The 14,377-nt window shown below is 38.1% G+C and overlaps 1 long non-coding RNA gene across 5 annotated transcripts in view; it reads right to left on the reverse strand.

Annotated features, from left to right (window-relative positions):
• LOC125170465 (uncharacterized) overlaps positions 1-14,116 on the reverse strand; it is a 160,063-nt gene extending 145,947 nt beyond the window's left edge. For all 5 annotated transcript variants that reach the window (XR_007154051.1, XR_007154050.1, XR_007154039.1 and 2 more), the window contains exons 1-2: positions 13,981-14,116; positions 11,624-12,150 (exon numbers count right to left, since the gene is read on the reverse strand). This is a non-coding gene — a long non-coding RNA (uncharacterized LOC125170465). The remainder of the gene's footprint in view (positions 1-11,623; positions 12,151-13,980) is intronic.
• Between the last annotated feature and the right edge of the window lie 261 nt (positions 14,117-14,377).

The raw sequence follows: 14,377 nt of genomic DNA on the forward strand, positions 1-14,377 counted from the left end.
CTTTCTGGCAAATTTAGCTGGTGTATATTATGTAAAACGTATAGCATGTTTATACATATACATATATTCCATGTCAGCCCCTGATTTATTTGTCACCCTTTTATCACTTGAGTTTTGTAGTGTAAGGATGTTGGTAACATTTCATACTTTCATCTTCATGTAAAATCAAGTTTCTTTGATATTGTGTGAACCAATGTATTTACCACTTTTGTGTTTGGCTGTTACAAATATTTCATAAAATAGAACATAACTCAGCTTCTTTTTCATTTTACAGGCATAGTATTAGGGTTGTTCGTTCAGCACATGCCATTACTGTTTTTGTATCTGGGAACTGGAACCCATTTATTAGGTATGAAGATTCACATGGCATAGAGAAGAACAAAGAACACTAACCTAATCTGTAGTTTTAAATATTGAAGGCATGGTGCCATCTGGTGGGAGAAAAAAAAATTAGAGGAGAAATTCAAAGCACCTTGCCCCCACTGATCACAGAGGTTGCTGGGGAAAAGATAAAGGCAGGCAGGGAAAGCAGAGATCAAGTGTCATTTTCTTTTTTTTTCTTTTTTTTTTTTTGTTTCTTAATGTATTTTTTTTTTAATTTAAATTCAAGTTAGTTAACATGCAGTGTAGTATTGGTTTCAGGAGTAGAGCCCAAGAATCCCTTCCACATAACACCCAGGGCTCATCAAGTGCCATTTTCTCACCCTCACATATCCATTTGGTGGTGAGGACGAGGTTGTAAGGGGAGAGTTACAGACCTGTGGCCGGTCAGCTACAAACCGTGCTGTGCTGAAGGTTTCACAGATAGGAGAACTTGTTCCATCTCCTTCACCTCCATGCCTCATTTCACTCACTTGCCTTTCATCTATCCCTCCATCCATTCATTGACAACTACCCGCAAGGCACTGTTCTAAGCCAATGTCCTCGGCACCACGGAACTTACATTCTGGTAGAAGGACATGGGCTACAACAGTTCCTTTAAGTGATTCAGTGAATGTTTCAGAGAAGAAACTGAGTGGAGCAAGGTCCCTGGAAGTGCTGGATGGAGGGAAAGTAAGGAGGAGGTGCTCCCATTTCAAGAAGAGTGTCCAAATATCTCTAAGTTTTGCCAACGCTCAAACCAATAATTTATGGTTACACTATGGTTAGTGCATTTTTTATGACGTCTTATTCCTAAAGGTCTTTGTAAGACAGAGCAGACTGGGGTCTTGAATGACATGTATAATCACCCATGATCGACACAGCCACGTAAAGCAGTTCTATTGCACAATGGTGAGCTAACAGTGATACCTAATTTATAAGCTTCTAAACATGATGTACTATTCTTCTATGCTCTGTACCTTGTTATTTTTCCTAAGACTAAAGTAGTTTAGATGTCTTTCTTGCTGCCTTATTCAAACATTTACAAAATCCTCATTGAGGAATATAGTGCTAGTAAATTGCCCAGTCTTTAAATATTATCATTCTTATGTCTGATACCTAACAAAGCATTTGCTATTTGAGTGTTTACCTTATAAATCTTCTAAATAAGAATGTAACTGAATATTAGGAGAGATATCACTAAGGATGAAGATCCTAAGCAGCAAAAGACAGATTATGAATAATTTTAGCATGTTATCACATTTATAGAGTCATTATCTAATTAAGTTATGCTAGAATCTGTTTATTAGTAGTTTTTTAAGTTTTTGTAAATTCTAGTTAGCTAACATAAGTGTAATATTAACTTCAGGTGTACGATATAATGATTCAACATTTCCATACAATACCTGGTATTCAGCACAAATGCACTACTTAATCCCCATCACTATTTAACCCGTCCCTCCCCCCTGACCACTTCCCTTCTGATGATAACCATCAGTTTGGTCTTTAGTTAAGAAACCAAGAAACAGACTCTTAACTCATACACATATCTTTTTTGTTTGTTTGTTTTTAGTTTTTAACTTCCAGTTAGTTAACATACAGTATAATATTAGTTTCAGGTTTACAATGTAGTGATTCAACACTTCTATTTTTCCCAAGAAGACATCCAGATGGCCAACAGACACATGAAAAGATTCTCAATATCACTGATCATCAGGGAAATATAAACCAAACCACAATATCACCTCACACCCGTCAGAATGACTAAAATCAACAAGACAAGAAACAAGTTTTGGTGAGACTATGGAGAAAAGGTAACTTTCTTGCTCTGTTGGTGGGAATACAAACTGGTGCAGCCACTCTGGAAAACAGTATGGAGGTTCCTCAGAAAGTTAAAAATAGAACTAGCCTACAGTCCAGCAATTGCAATACTAGGTCGCAAAGAACACAAAAAGACTAATTCAAAGGGATACATGCAGTCTTATGTTTATAACAGCATTATCTACAATAGCCAAATTATGGAAACAGCTCAAGTGTCCATTAACTGATAAATGGATAAAGAAGATGTAACATATATACAATGGAATATTACTTAGCCATACAAAGGAATGAAATCTTTCCATTTGCAACAACATGGATGGAGCTAGAGAGTGTTGTATTTATTAGTATTTACTGTAACTAGATCCATCACTTGAAAGAACTCAGGATACAATAAATACCACTGAAGATTTTGGTGATTACTTTCATCATGGGTTTGTTCCTTTATGGTTCTCCACAAAATTAGCAGTCAGACAACCTGGAAGGGAGTTTCAGCTTTGCCCATTGGTTATGACATTTTGATAGGAAACAGTTCAAGTCTTGCAGTGACCTTTGCATCTAGAAGTGATGGTAAAAGTCCACACTGCATAATGGTTAAGGCCATGCGTTCTAGCGTTAGAAAAACCTGGGTTCTAATCCCAGCTCTGGCACATTCCAGGTGTGTGATATTGGGCATGCATTCAATCTGTCTCTACTTTAATTTCCCCAGTTGTAAAAGTAAAGTAAGATTTAAAATAATAATTATTATTATTACACATGATAATATAATAAATTTAAAATCAGAAAATAATGAGACTTGAATGTGACATTACATATAAAATTCTTAGCAAATCTTAGGGTAGACAGTAAATAATAAAGAAAGGTTAACTCCATTAACCTTTCTTGAAAAGGATAACGGTGCATGTCATAGCCACTCGTAAATAATACATGAATGCTAATTTAGCATCGATGTGATTATTGTAGTGCACCAGCAATATCACATATATACCTACAACATACCCTCTCTATTCGCTAATCATCAAGACAAAGCTAAAATATGTTTCTAAGGAAACGCAGTGGAAAATTAGTTCTTCACCTGAAAAATGTCCTAATTAATTTCTAAAAAAATAAAGAAAAAAAATGAAAGCACAAAAAAGTTTATAAGGATTTTAAGTAGGATAACTTCTATGTCCATTCTCCTAAAAGCCCTCTGCTAACCACCATAAAATGACAGCCATTCAGGAACTAAGAAGTTAGAATATGATTGGTTAATCTCATATTTATATTCATTTTCCATTTCTCAGTCATACTTAAATTTATTGTAATAGCATTTTAAATACTTTTTTTTTTACTTTAGAGAGCGAGAGCACAAGGGAGAGAGGGAAAGAGAGAGGAAGGGAGGGAGAGAGAGAGAATCTTAAGCAGGCTCCACACTCAGCACAGAGCCTGATGCAGGGCTTGATCCCACAACTCTGGGATTGTGACTACAGCCGAAATCAAGAGTTGGATGCTCAACCGACTGAGTCACCCAGGTGCCCCTAATCCACTTTCAAACTACATTTTTAACTACTCCCAAAACCACGTGTACTCTGAATTTTTCTCTCTCTGCTCGGAATATTGTCCTCTCTGCACTGCCTACCACCACATGCTTATTCAACTCATGACCTTGCATATATTCTTAAATTTTTGCTTCAAATTTCACCTTCAGGATGCCTTCCTTGTTTCCCTCAGGTGAAATTAAGAATTTTCTCTTCTGTCTTTCTTTAATGCTATGTATAGAACCTCAAATACATTTCCTCTTGAATTTTGATTTGTTCTCGCATGCCTTCATTCTCCCATCAGAATATAAACTTGGGAATCAGAGACCATTTCCAAGTCATTTTTGTATTTTATATGCTTATCAAAACGTGTGGAACATGGTAGACACTTATTAAACCTCTGTGAAATATCATTCAAAATGGAAAGAGGATTCTAAGACGTTAGCCAGGAAGAGGCTTTTCCCATTTATGACAAGTAAGTAATTCCTATAAGAAAGCGGTCTAACATTCAGGGCAAAATTGTTACATCCATAATTTCTAATTGTTATTTATTTTGACATAAGTGAATAGCTTAGTTCATCGACATTATTAAAGTTGAATTTTTCTTATATGCATTTTAATATTTTTTTAAAAAGTTTAACTAGGGGTGCCCAGTGGCTCAGTCAGTTAGGCGCCCAACTCTTGGTTTTCGGTTCAGGTCATGATCTCTTGGTTGGTGAGTTCAAGCCCCGCATGGAGCTTTGCTCTGAAAATGTAAAGCTTGCTGGGGATACATTCTCTCTCTCTCTCTCTCTCCCTCATTCTGCCCCACCCCCACTCGCTCTCTCTGTCTCTCTGTATAAACAAGCTTACAAAAAAAAGCCTAACTGGAGAAATATAAAAGACATCAAATACCTAATTCTTTTTCTGTCTCTGAGGTTTTATACATACATAACTGCAATTTTTTTCTACATTAGATGTAGAATGAGAAAAAGAGTATGAAAGTGTAAGTGATTCAGTGACACTTTACAACATGGAATTTGAAGTCGAGTTTTCCTGGCATACGCAATGTGCAGAGGCTTGCTATCGATGACTAGCACTTATTCCCAGCGTCGGTCAGCCTCCTCTCCCTTTTGTGGGAAGGCAGCAATGTGAACGAATACCAGCTTCATGCTTTCCAGCCGTTATTCATCGTTTTCAAACACGGTCATCCTAGACCAGCCCTATCTGGAGACAGCACTCTTCAAAGGAACCAGAAGCACAGTGAGGCTTAAAATATCACTCAACAGAAAGATAATGATGCTTTGGCAAGGTTGCATGATTTGATCGTTAGCTCTTTCGTAAGTGCCACTAAGTACCTCTTTGGCCAAGCATCAGGTTTAGCAAACAATGTGTAATTCAAATCTCCAGCGAGATTGGGCAGGAATGCGCACTGACTAATCAGGGCAGTGCAGAATGAGAAAGCAAAGCACTGTGGGTGCTCAGCTCCACCTGCTTATCTGTAAGGCAGCTCTCCTGGGGCTGATTCGGGCCACTGCGGCCGCATGTACAGTAGCCAGAAATAGGAAATAAGTCGACTTAGGTTGCTATCCCTGATGCCATAATTATCAATGGTCTTTTCTAACAGAAAATTAATTAAGTTTAACAAAAATCACAACAGCGGTTTAAAAATAGCAAGCATCAAACTATTAGTGAAAAGAGAATAGCCTTTCAGTGACCTTAAAGCATCCCTAGAAGGAAGGAAACTCCTCTGCGCTAGGCCCTTCACCAAGGGCACTCGCTTTCACCTTTACCAGAACACTGTACATTTAGTGTTGTTGTGCCTATTTCACAGGTTGAGGAAACTGAGGCTCAGAGAAGTTACATATCTTTTCAAGACCTCCCGTTTGGGAGGTATCACATCTAATATTTGAACTCCAGAATCTAATTTCATTTCCACGATAGCAAACACATCTTTATTTTATTCTTGGACTTAGTATTTCTAGGTCCTATAAATCCTCCTTTCCCAATCCTAACCCGTGTTTCTGTATTCTCATTTCCTTTTCTCTTACACTTTCTAAAACCTTAGGAGAAAGAACCAACTTCATTGCATGCTTCTTATGATTTTGTCCATAACCCTCAAAACCTCCACCAAGGGTAGGTGAATTCTAGACGCTTCTTTTCTGATGTGTGCACTTTCTTGTTCTAGGAGCTCAGTTTTCGAACATGATACCAACTATGTTTCAGAGTGGACTCAGAAACAGGTAAAGAGAAAGCAGTGGCCTCCGTGGAGTTGCTTCATTGGAAAGAAGCTCTCGCCATTAGCGATGGGAGTAAAGGTGTCCTTGTTACACTTTGCTTATATTCACGTGTAAAGTGTGAAAACTTCATCTTGTACCCAAAGCTAGTTTACCCTGGCTTTTTGCAGAAAACAAACATTTCACTTGACTTTCAGGTTATTTTTTCCTGATTCTAATTTTTCAGACCAATGAGCAACAGCCACTAGAGAACAAATTTATGGCAAGGCCTTAAATTCCTGGAAATGTTTTCTAATTAGATCCTAGTTATACAAGATTATTTATTTTTAGATATGTACCAAGATTTGAATTTTTAGCCTCTTGATTTTAGATTACAGATAAACTAGCAATGTTTGTAATTTGCCTAACGATTCCTATCAGCTGATCAGTCTCACCACCACCACCGCCACCTTATACCCTCCATGTACAACCCCTCCCTGAAGACTTCAGTACCTGCTGTGTTGTCTGTCTGTCTACCTAACTCCCGTCATCAGCCTGGCCAACAACTACCATCACTGATAGCACATATGATCCCCCAGAAACCCAGTCCTTTGATGTCCAAGGATCTTTACCTCTGTCCTCCAGTCCACTCAAAGTACCCTGATCATGGTTTCAAACTAGTTAATGTCATCCCCCCAAATGGCTCTTCTATATTATTCTCAAATTCAGAGCAATTACAATATACTGTAATTACGACTATCTCATTCTATTGTTCAAACCACATCAATTCCTCTACCTCATCAACACCTCTGATTCTACTGTTTCCCCACCTAAAGTCCATACCTGTGTTTACTTCCTTCATTTAAGCTTGGATCCCAGAGCATTTTTCCCCCACTGGCCTGCCATTTTCCTCAACTATCTTGCCCTACTCCCATGCACAGATGCTTGTGAAACCCCCTCTACCAGTCCTGAGGCTGCTGGGACTGAGATGAGTGTGTCTACTGACTCATGGGGCTCTGTCCTAACAGGGCCTTTCATTACCATCCTCTCCTGTCCCCAGGAAGTTCTTCTTAATTGCCCTTACAGCCCTGTTTAACTTTGCTGGAACTTATTACCCAACCATCTCCCTCTCCTCCATATTTAGTTTTTTTTTTTACTTATTTATTAAATTATGAAATATTTATTGAACACCTATTATTTGCCAGACCCTAACCTCAGCAAATGGCCTCCACTCCTACCTTGCAAAGAAAATGGGGTCCATTAGCGGAGTAAGTCTTCAGGTTCTTGTCATGCCACCTATGTACTGCCCAGCATTCCTACTCACCCTTCCCTGCTTCCCTCTGTAGGAAAGGGTTCCCACTCTCATTCTATTTAAGTATCACAGACGCTTCCACCCAAAGATGCTTCCATCCTTCCATCCATGCTTGGTTTTGTACTCCCTTAACACCTGCTCTCCTTGTCCCCAGTGTCTTCCTTTCTACTGCCTCCATGCAGCTAGCATGAAAACGTCCTCAATCTCTCTAAATTAGAAAACAAACTAAGCAAAACAAACAAACAAGCCTCTCCTGCCTGTACTTTCCATTCTGGCTACTGTCTTTCTTTCTTTTACATCAACTGACTCACTTCTAATTTACTCCTCAGCCTCCTGCAAACCAACTTCCCTTTGCATCAATTTATCATATCACTCACCGAGGTGATCAGTGTTCTCGGTGTTGATATACCTACCCATGGACACTTGATAGTGTTTATCTTCACCCTTATGAAATGTTTGACACTCTTACCTGCTATCCCTCCCTTAACTTCAGAGACATGTTGGGCTCCTGGTTTTCTTCTCATCCTGTCAGGTTCTTGGTGGGTCCCTCATTCTCTCTGCCCTGTGCTTTGAGTTTAAAGTCCAGATCCAACATGGCAAACCTTTGTCTTCTCCCCACGGACTCCTGGCTTCCTCTCAATCACAACACAGACCGTTTCACTTTTCCTTGTCCCCAACACCTTCCATTTTCACTTTGGTCTGGCAATGCTTACTCGTTCACCAGCATCACCTTCTCTGGGACCTTTCCCTAGACTTCCATAGCACTAATCACCCAATATTGAAATTGCCTGTCTCTCCATTGGACTCTAAACTTCTTGGAAGCTCAAATTATGAGGAATATATTGGGTTTTTTTTTCTTTAGCACAGGACCTGGCATATAGGGGCTCAGTGATTTTAAATTTATATTATTTATTAATTCTGGGCATGTATCTTTTCTCAGTCAAACTTTCCTTAATACTTATACTTTCCCATAAGATATCTCAAAGATATAAGCTCCCTATTCGATGCTTAAGCATTGTTCTCTTAGATGTAGTACTTTGTAGGTACACATTATTAACATTCAAAACAATTCAACTGGTCATAACATTATAAGAGAAGAGTAAGAAGTCAAGCTCCTATAGAGTTTAGTATGCATGATAAATTCTATTTTAATTGAAATGTTCTCTCAAGGTCAGAGAATGAAGTCACATATTACAACATGCCACTAAGTCCTACACTAAAATAGTAGCAAACATGAAGAGACAGCCATCAGTGGAACAAAACCAACATTTCATAGCCCAAGTACACAGCGGACAGTGTACCATTTCCTATTGCTGCTGTAACAAAATACCACAAGTTTAGTGACTGAAACCCACACAAATGAATCATCTTACCACTCTTTAGCTCAGAAGCCCAACACAGGTCTCACTGGATAAATCCAAGTGTAAGGCAGGGTTGAAGCCTTTCTGGCGGCTTTACGGGAGAATTCACATCCTTGTCCTTTCTAGCTTCTCAAGGCTGCCTCAATTCCCTGCTCAAGGACCTCTTCCTTCATCTTAAAGATGAAAGGCTTTAAAAGCCAGCAACAAGGCATCTGTCCGATTTTCATTCCATCAACACACCTCTTTCTCTGATAACGGCCAAGAGATTTTCTTCTCTTAAGGATTTATATGATTCAATTGTCCTCACCTGGATAATTTATGATAATCCACCCATTTCAATGTCTTTAACCTTAATAATGCCTGCAAATTTCCTTTCCCATATAAAGTAACATATTTACAGGGTTTTGGGATTAAGACATGGAGATCTTCATTTGGGAGACGATTATTCTGCATACTGCCTACATTTAGTATATATAAAAGTGATATCTCATATCAAGGATATGAGAAAAAGGATGAAAAAGGAGAAAAGGATGGATTTCTTTTTTTTTAATTTTTTTTAATGTTTGTTTATTTTTAAGAGAGAGTGACAGAGTGCAAGCAGAGGAGAGGCAGAGAGAAATGGGGACACAGAATCTGAAGCAGTTTCCAGGCTCAGAGGCTCTGTCAGCACAGAGCCGGATGCAGGGCTCAAACCCACAATCCGTGAGATAATGACCTGAGCTGAAGTCAGATGCTTAACTGACTCAGCCACCTAGGTGCCCAATTCATTGTTCTTTCAATCGAGAATATATTCTTCCTCACTTCTCTGGAGTGGAAATTTTACTAGACAATGAACAATAATAGCTGGAGAGTGCTTCACATGGATCAAAAGAATGAATGAACCACAACAACAAAGTGCAAAGTTATAATCCCTATTGCAATTAACATATAGACAAAGTCCACAATGATGACAACGTTGTTCTTTTAAAAGTTTTTAATGTTGGGGCGCCTGGGTGGCGCAGTCGGTTAAGCGTCCGACTTCAGCCAGGTCACGATCTCGCGGTCCGGGAGTTCGAGCCCCGCGTCAGGCTCTGGGCTGATGGCTCAGAGCCTGGAGCCTGTTTCCAATTCTGTGTCTCCCTCTCTCTCTGCCCCTCCCCCGTTCATGCTCTGTCTCTCTCTGTCCCAAAAATAAATAAACGTTGAAAAAAAAGATTTAAAAAAAAATTTAAAAGTTTTTAATGTTTATTTATTTTCGAGAGAGAGAAAGAGGGAGGGGAAGAGAAAGAGATAGAGAGACACAGAATCTGAAGCAGGCTCCCAATGCAGGGCTGGAACCTATGAACCATGAGATCATGACCTGAGCTGAAGTCGGACGCTTAACCGACTGAGCCACCCAGGTGCCCCAAGGATGGATTTCTTAATAAATGATATTGGATCAATCATACAGACATTTGGACAAAGACAAATTATACCTGTATCTCACAGTCTCATGAGAATAAAGTCCTTAGATTAGAGCTCTAAATGTACAAACATAAATAAATAAATCATACATATACCCCAAAATGAGAAAACATGAAAGACTGATAAATTTGACCTCATTATAGAACGTCAAAATTCAAATTACAAGAGAATACATTTTCAGTTTTCATTAGGGAAAGAAAAGTTAACCTCGCTGAGATAAAAATAACTCTTAAAAATAGAAAAGATGAAATTACAATTAACATTGACAAAGGAGGGACACCCAGGTGGCTGTCAGTTAAGCATCTGACTGTTAACCTCAGCTCAGTCCGTGATCTCCCATTTCATGAGATCGAGCCCCACAAGGGGCTTTATGCAGATGGCACAGAGCCCATTGGGGATTCTCTCTCTCCCGGGCTCTGCCCCGCCCCCTGCATGGGTGCTGGCTCTTTCTCTTCTTTTCTGTATCTCTCTCAAAAGAAATAAATAAACACTTAACTAATTGATTAACTAATTAAAATGGACAAAAGATATGAACACAGTTCACAAAAATAAAAGTAAAAAGTCCTAGCCATAAAGAAAAAAATTATCAGTCTCTCTCATAATTGGAAAGACATAAACTAAAATCATACTATGATATCATTTCTTTTCTACTAGGTTAAAAAATATTGAGAAACTTGGTAATGTGCTCTGTGGTAAAGCTTTAAAGTTACAAACACTCAAGTACATTCTTAGAGAAGTACAACATGATGCAAACCCGATGGAAGACAACCTGCTGATAGTTAATAAAATTATATACACATATATCCTTTGGCTTAGTAAGAATTTCTAAGAATCTACCTGAACTCCAGTTTGATGAGTGAGAAAGGACAGTGTCTAGGAAAGAAAATGGGATGTTTTCAAAGATAAATTATTAATTGTATTTAGTATGTTTCCTTTTGTGTGACACTGAAATATGTATATATGTATAAATTTTACATATATATATATATATATATATATATATATATAAAGTTTGCTTGGTTTTGCTACAAAGAAACACAGGAAAGATAGATAGAAATTAATGACAATTGTCAACCATAGGATGTGGATAGGAACCTGATGAAGGAAATAGAAGGTGAAGAAAAACCTTCTTTATACTTTTTAATATAAATTTGACTCTTAAAGTTCTAAATGATTTACATATTGAAATATTAAAATTAAATCAAAGAGAAAAAAAACAAGCTCTAACATTGAGCACACTGAAAGAAATGAAGCTTGTTGTGTACAACATTGTGCATGTTAGCATACGAAGTAAATGATTACAAGGAACTTGAACGTAGTACTCCATAGATCCATAGTGGGATGTATTCTGAGGATAAAATAACTCGACGCTATGTCTTAGTGACGGCAGTGCTATTGGTACTGCACTTTGGAAAATATTCCAGTTGTATCACAGGATGAAGCAAATAAGTCAATACCATAATGTTGTTGGGAATTCTGACTTTCAGTGTAAGAGAAAAGACATTCAAAGAAACATAAAAATTGAACTGTATTGTTAAATTGTGGTGAAAATTCATTTTTTTAAAGCATAGGTTTCCTGGCTCTATTCACAGAAAAAGCCTAGAAGCAACGACTCACCAGTAGCCACGAGCAACCCTAGCATCCAGATTTTTGTTTCTAAGTAACATTGGCATTAGGTCCGATCCACTGAGAAGCAGACACCAGAGTTGATTTCAGTGTGCAAGAGGCTTCAAGGAGGCATCAAGCCAGGATGCAGGCCTGACCTACGCAGGAGGAAGAGAAGGAGGGGAGGAAAAGGATCAGATGGGAAGAGTCTTGAACTGCTGCATGGACTGCGGCACAGAAAAGATCAGCCAGGCCAGCTGAGAGTCCTCATGCAAAGTTCAGCCGTCAGCAGAGTCTTGTATCTTGCCAGATTGAGCCTGTCTTCGTAGCCTTGCCATGCTCAGTCCTTTGATGGAAGAAGCCATAAGAAGCATGGCCTCCATTTTAGTCATGGATCCAGATGAGGAGTAACTCGTGCTGTCAGCCAGTTACGTTTCCCATGGCAGGAGATTGGAGTGGTGCATTTCCATGGCCATCACAGCATTCCCCCTCGCCAAAAGGAAATTTTGGATTCTTTGGACAGATGACCGATTCCAGTTCTGGGCAGGAAAAGTAAGAAGTAAAGCTAGGATATTTTGTATCAAAAAATGAAGAAATACTCAAAGGCTACGAGGGTCATCTATGGAAGGGCTCAGGAGCTATCCTGAAGTGGTTACCACTGACCAAATTTGGGGTAATATGTGCATTGCCTCAAAAAGAATATTGAGGGGTGCCTGGGTGGCTCAGTCAGTTAAGCATCTGACTCTTGATTTCGGCTCAGGTCATCATCTCACGATTGGTGAGTTCGAGCCCCACATCAGGCTCTCTGCTCTCAGCACAGAGCCCACTTCGAATCCTCTGCCCCCCTCTCTCTCTCTGCGCCTCACCTGCGCTCTCTCTCTCTCTCAAAAATAAACAAACATTAAACAAATAGAATACTGAGAACAACTGATGGTTACCAGGGGGAGGGGGTTGGGAGATGGGTAAAATAGGTGATGGAGATTAAGGAGTACACTTGCGATGAGTACCGGATGTTGAGTATTGAATCACGAACTGTACACCTGAAACTAATATTACACTGTAGGGTAACTAACTGGAATTTAAATAAAAACTTTTAAAATTTTTAAATAAAAAGGAATATTGAACCTAATTTAACATATGAATAAGTTAAAATCTAAGAATTTATAGTATAATGACACTTTAAAAATTAAAAAAGAAGAAAAAAGGGAAGCTTTTTTTACAGAACAATCTAGTGTAAATAGAAGTAGAAATAATATATCTTAAAAATCACCAATTTGGAACCTCCAATGTAATGACTGATACAGGTACAGAGCATCAGTGGATGCGAAAACCAGTAGATAAAAGATAGTTTGGCAACAGGTAAAAAGTTCCTATTGAAAAATATACTTTTATCATGAAGAGACATGACAATTACAACCTTCAGTGATCAAAACAACCATCACTTAAAGTAGACAACTCAACAGTGGGAGCCTTCCTCTGCGATAGTACAAAAGTGAAATGCACACCATCACCTATGAAATATTTTTTTCTCTCCAAATTTAGCCTGAATCTAATGAACTATTATACCCAACAGGATTCAGGAGGGACTTAAAATGATTAATGATGAAATAACCAGACAAATACAGAATGTAAGATGTTCTAAGAAAACTGGCTTAGATCCTTCCAAAAGATAAAGTTAGACAGAAAAAGAGGGAGAGAGAGAGAATGGCTACCTCTAGACTGAATGAGTCATCATCACCAATTTCTGAATCTCAATGGGATCTTGGACCAAATAAAGTATCTACAAAAGACATTCTTGGAACAATGAGAGAGATTTGAACCAAGACTGGATATTCAACAACATTGTGAAGTAATTGTTTAATTTTCTAACGATGATAGTGTGATTATATAGCAGAATGTCCTTATTCTTAGTAAAGTCATGGTCAAGGATTTCAGAGTGAAATGTTATGATCTTTTCCAATTACTTTTATATTATATAATACATATGGCATACATAGGTCAGGGAGTAGATAGAGGGATGATAGATAGATAGATAGATGATAGATGATAGATAGATAGATGATAGAAAAAGCAAATATAAAACATTTAATACATGGAGGTAGAGAATGTGTGTGTTTATTATAACCTTTCAACTTCTCTGCATATTTGAAATTTTCATAATAAAATTTAGTAATAAAAAGATAGTCTTAGATAAAGATAGCATAAGAAATGAAGGCAAGGCACTTTTTAGCTACTGTAAGAAAAGATTAAAGAAAGACTTTAGCAATTTTGATTTCACATTACTGTGCAATGACAATGCTAATTAGGGGAAGTGTCTGTGAATCCTAATGGTTCTGGGTATGTTTCCTATTATATTGCGTCTTTCCTACCTTTTATTTCTTCTTCAGTTATTATACTCTTTGCTGGAGAGAACAATCATAAAATCCAAGTCAAAAAATATAAGAGCAGGAGAAGGGCCTGTCCTGGAAGATAATTACCAAGATTACCTTAAAGCATTGTTCCACATTATTACTGTGCTTTTGCTGTGCTGATGTAACTGATGTCTACTGATTTACAGACTACTACAGCAATCTGAACTGTGCAGATTGCTAATTTACAGATTACTTGAGCAATTCAAAGTTGACACAGTGAGAACAAAACTTAAGTAACTTTAAACTGGCATCACCTCATATACTCCGAAATGAGAAGTTTAACCCCTAAAATGAACGAGTCCTATTGTTTTCAGAATTTGAGGATAGTAGTTACCAGTATGGACTTCACACTAGT

The sequence above is a fragment of the Prionailurus viverrinus genome, chromosome A1 (genome assembly GCF_022837055.1).
Source record: "Prionailurus viverrinus isolate Anna chromosome A1, UM_Priviv_1.0, whole genome shotgun sequence".
Lineage (NCBI taxonomy): Eukaryota > Metazoa > Chordata > Mammalia > Carnivora > Felidae > Prionailurus > Prionailurus viverrinus.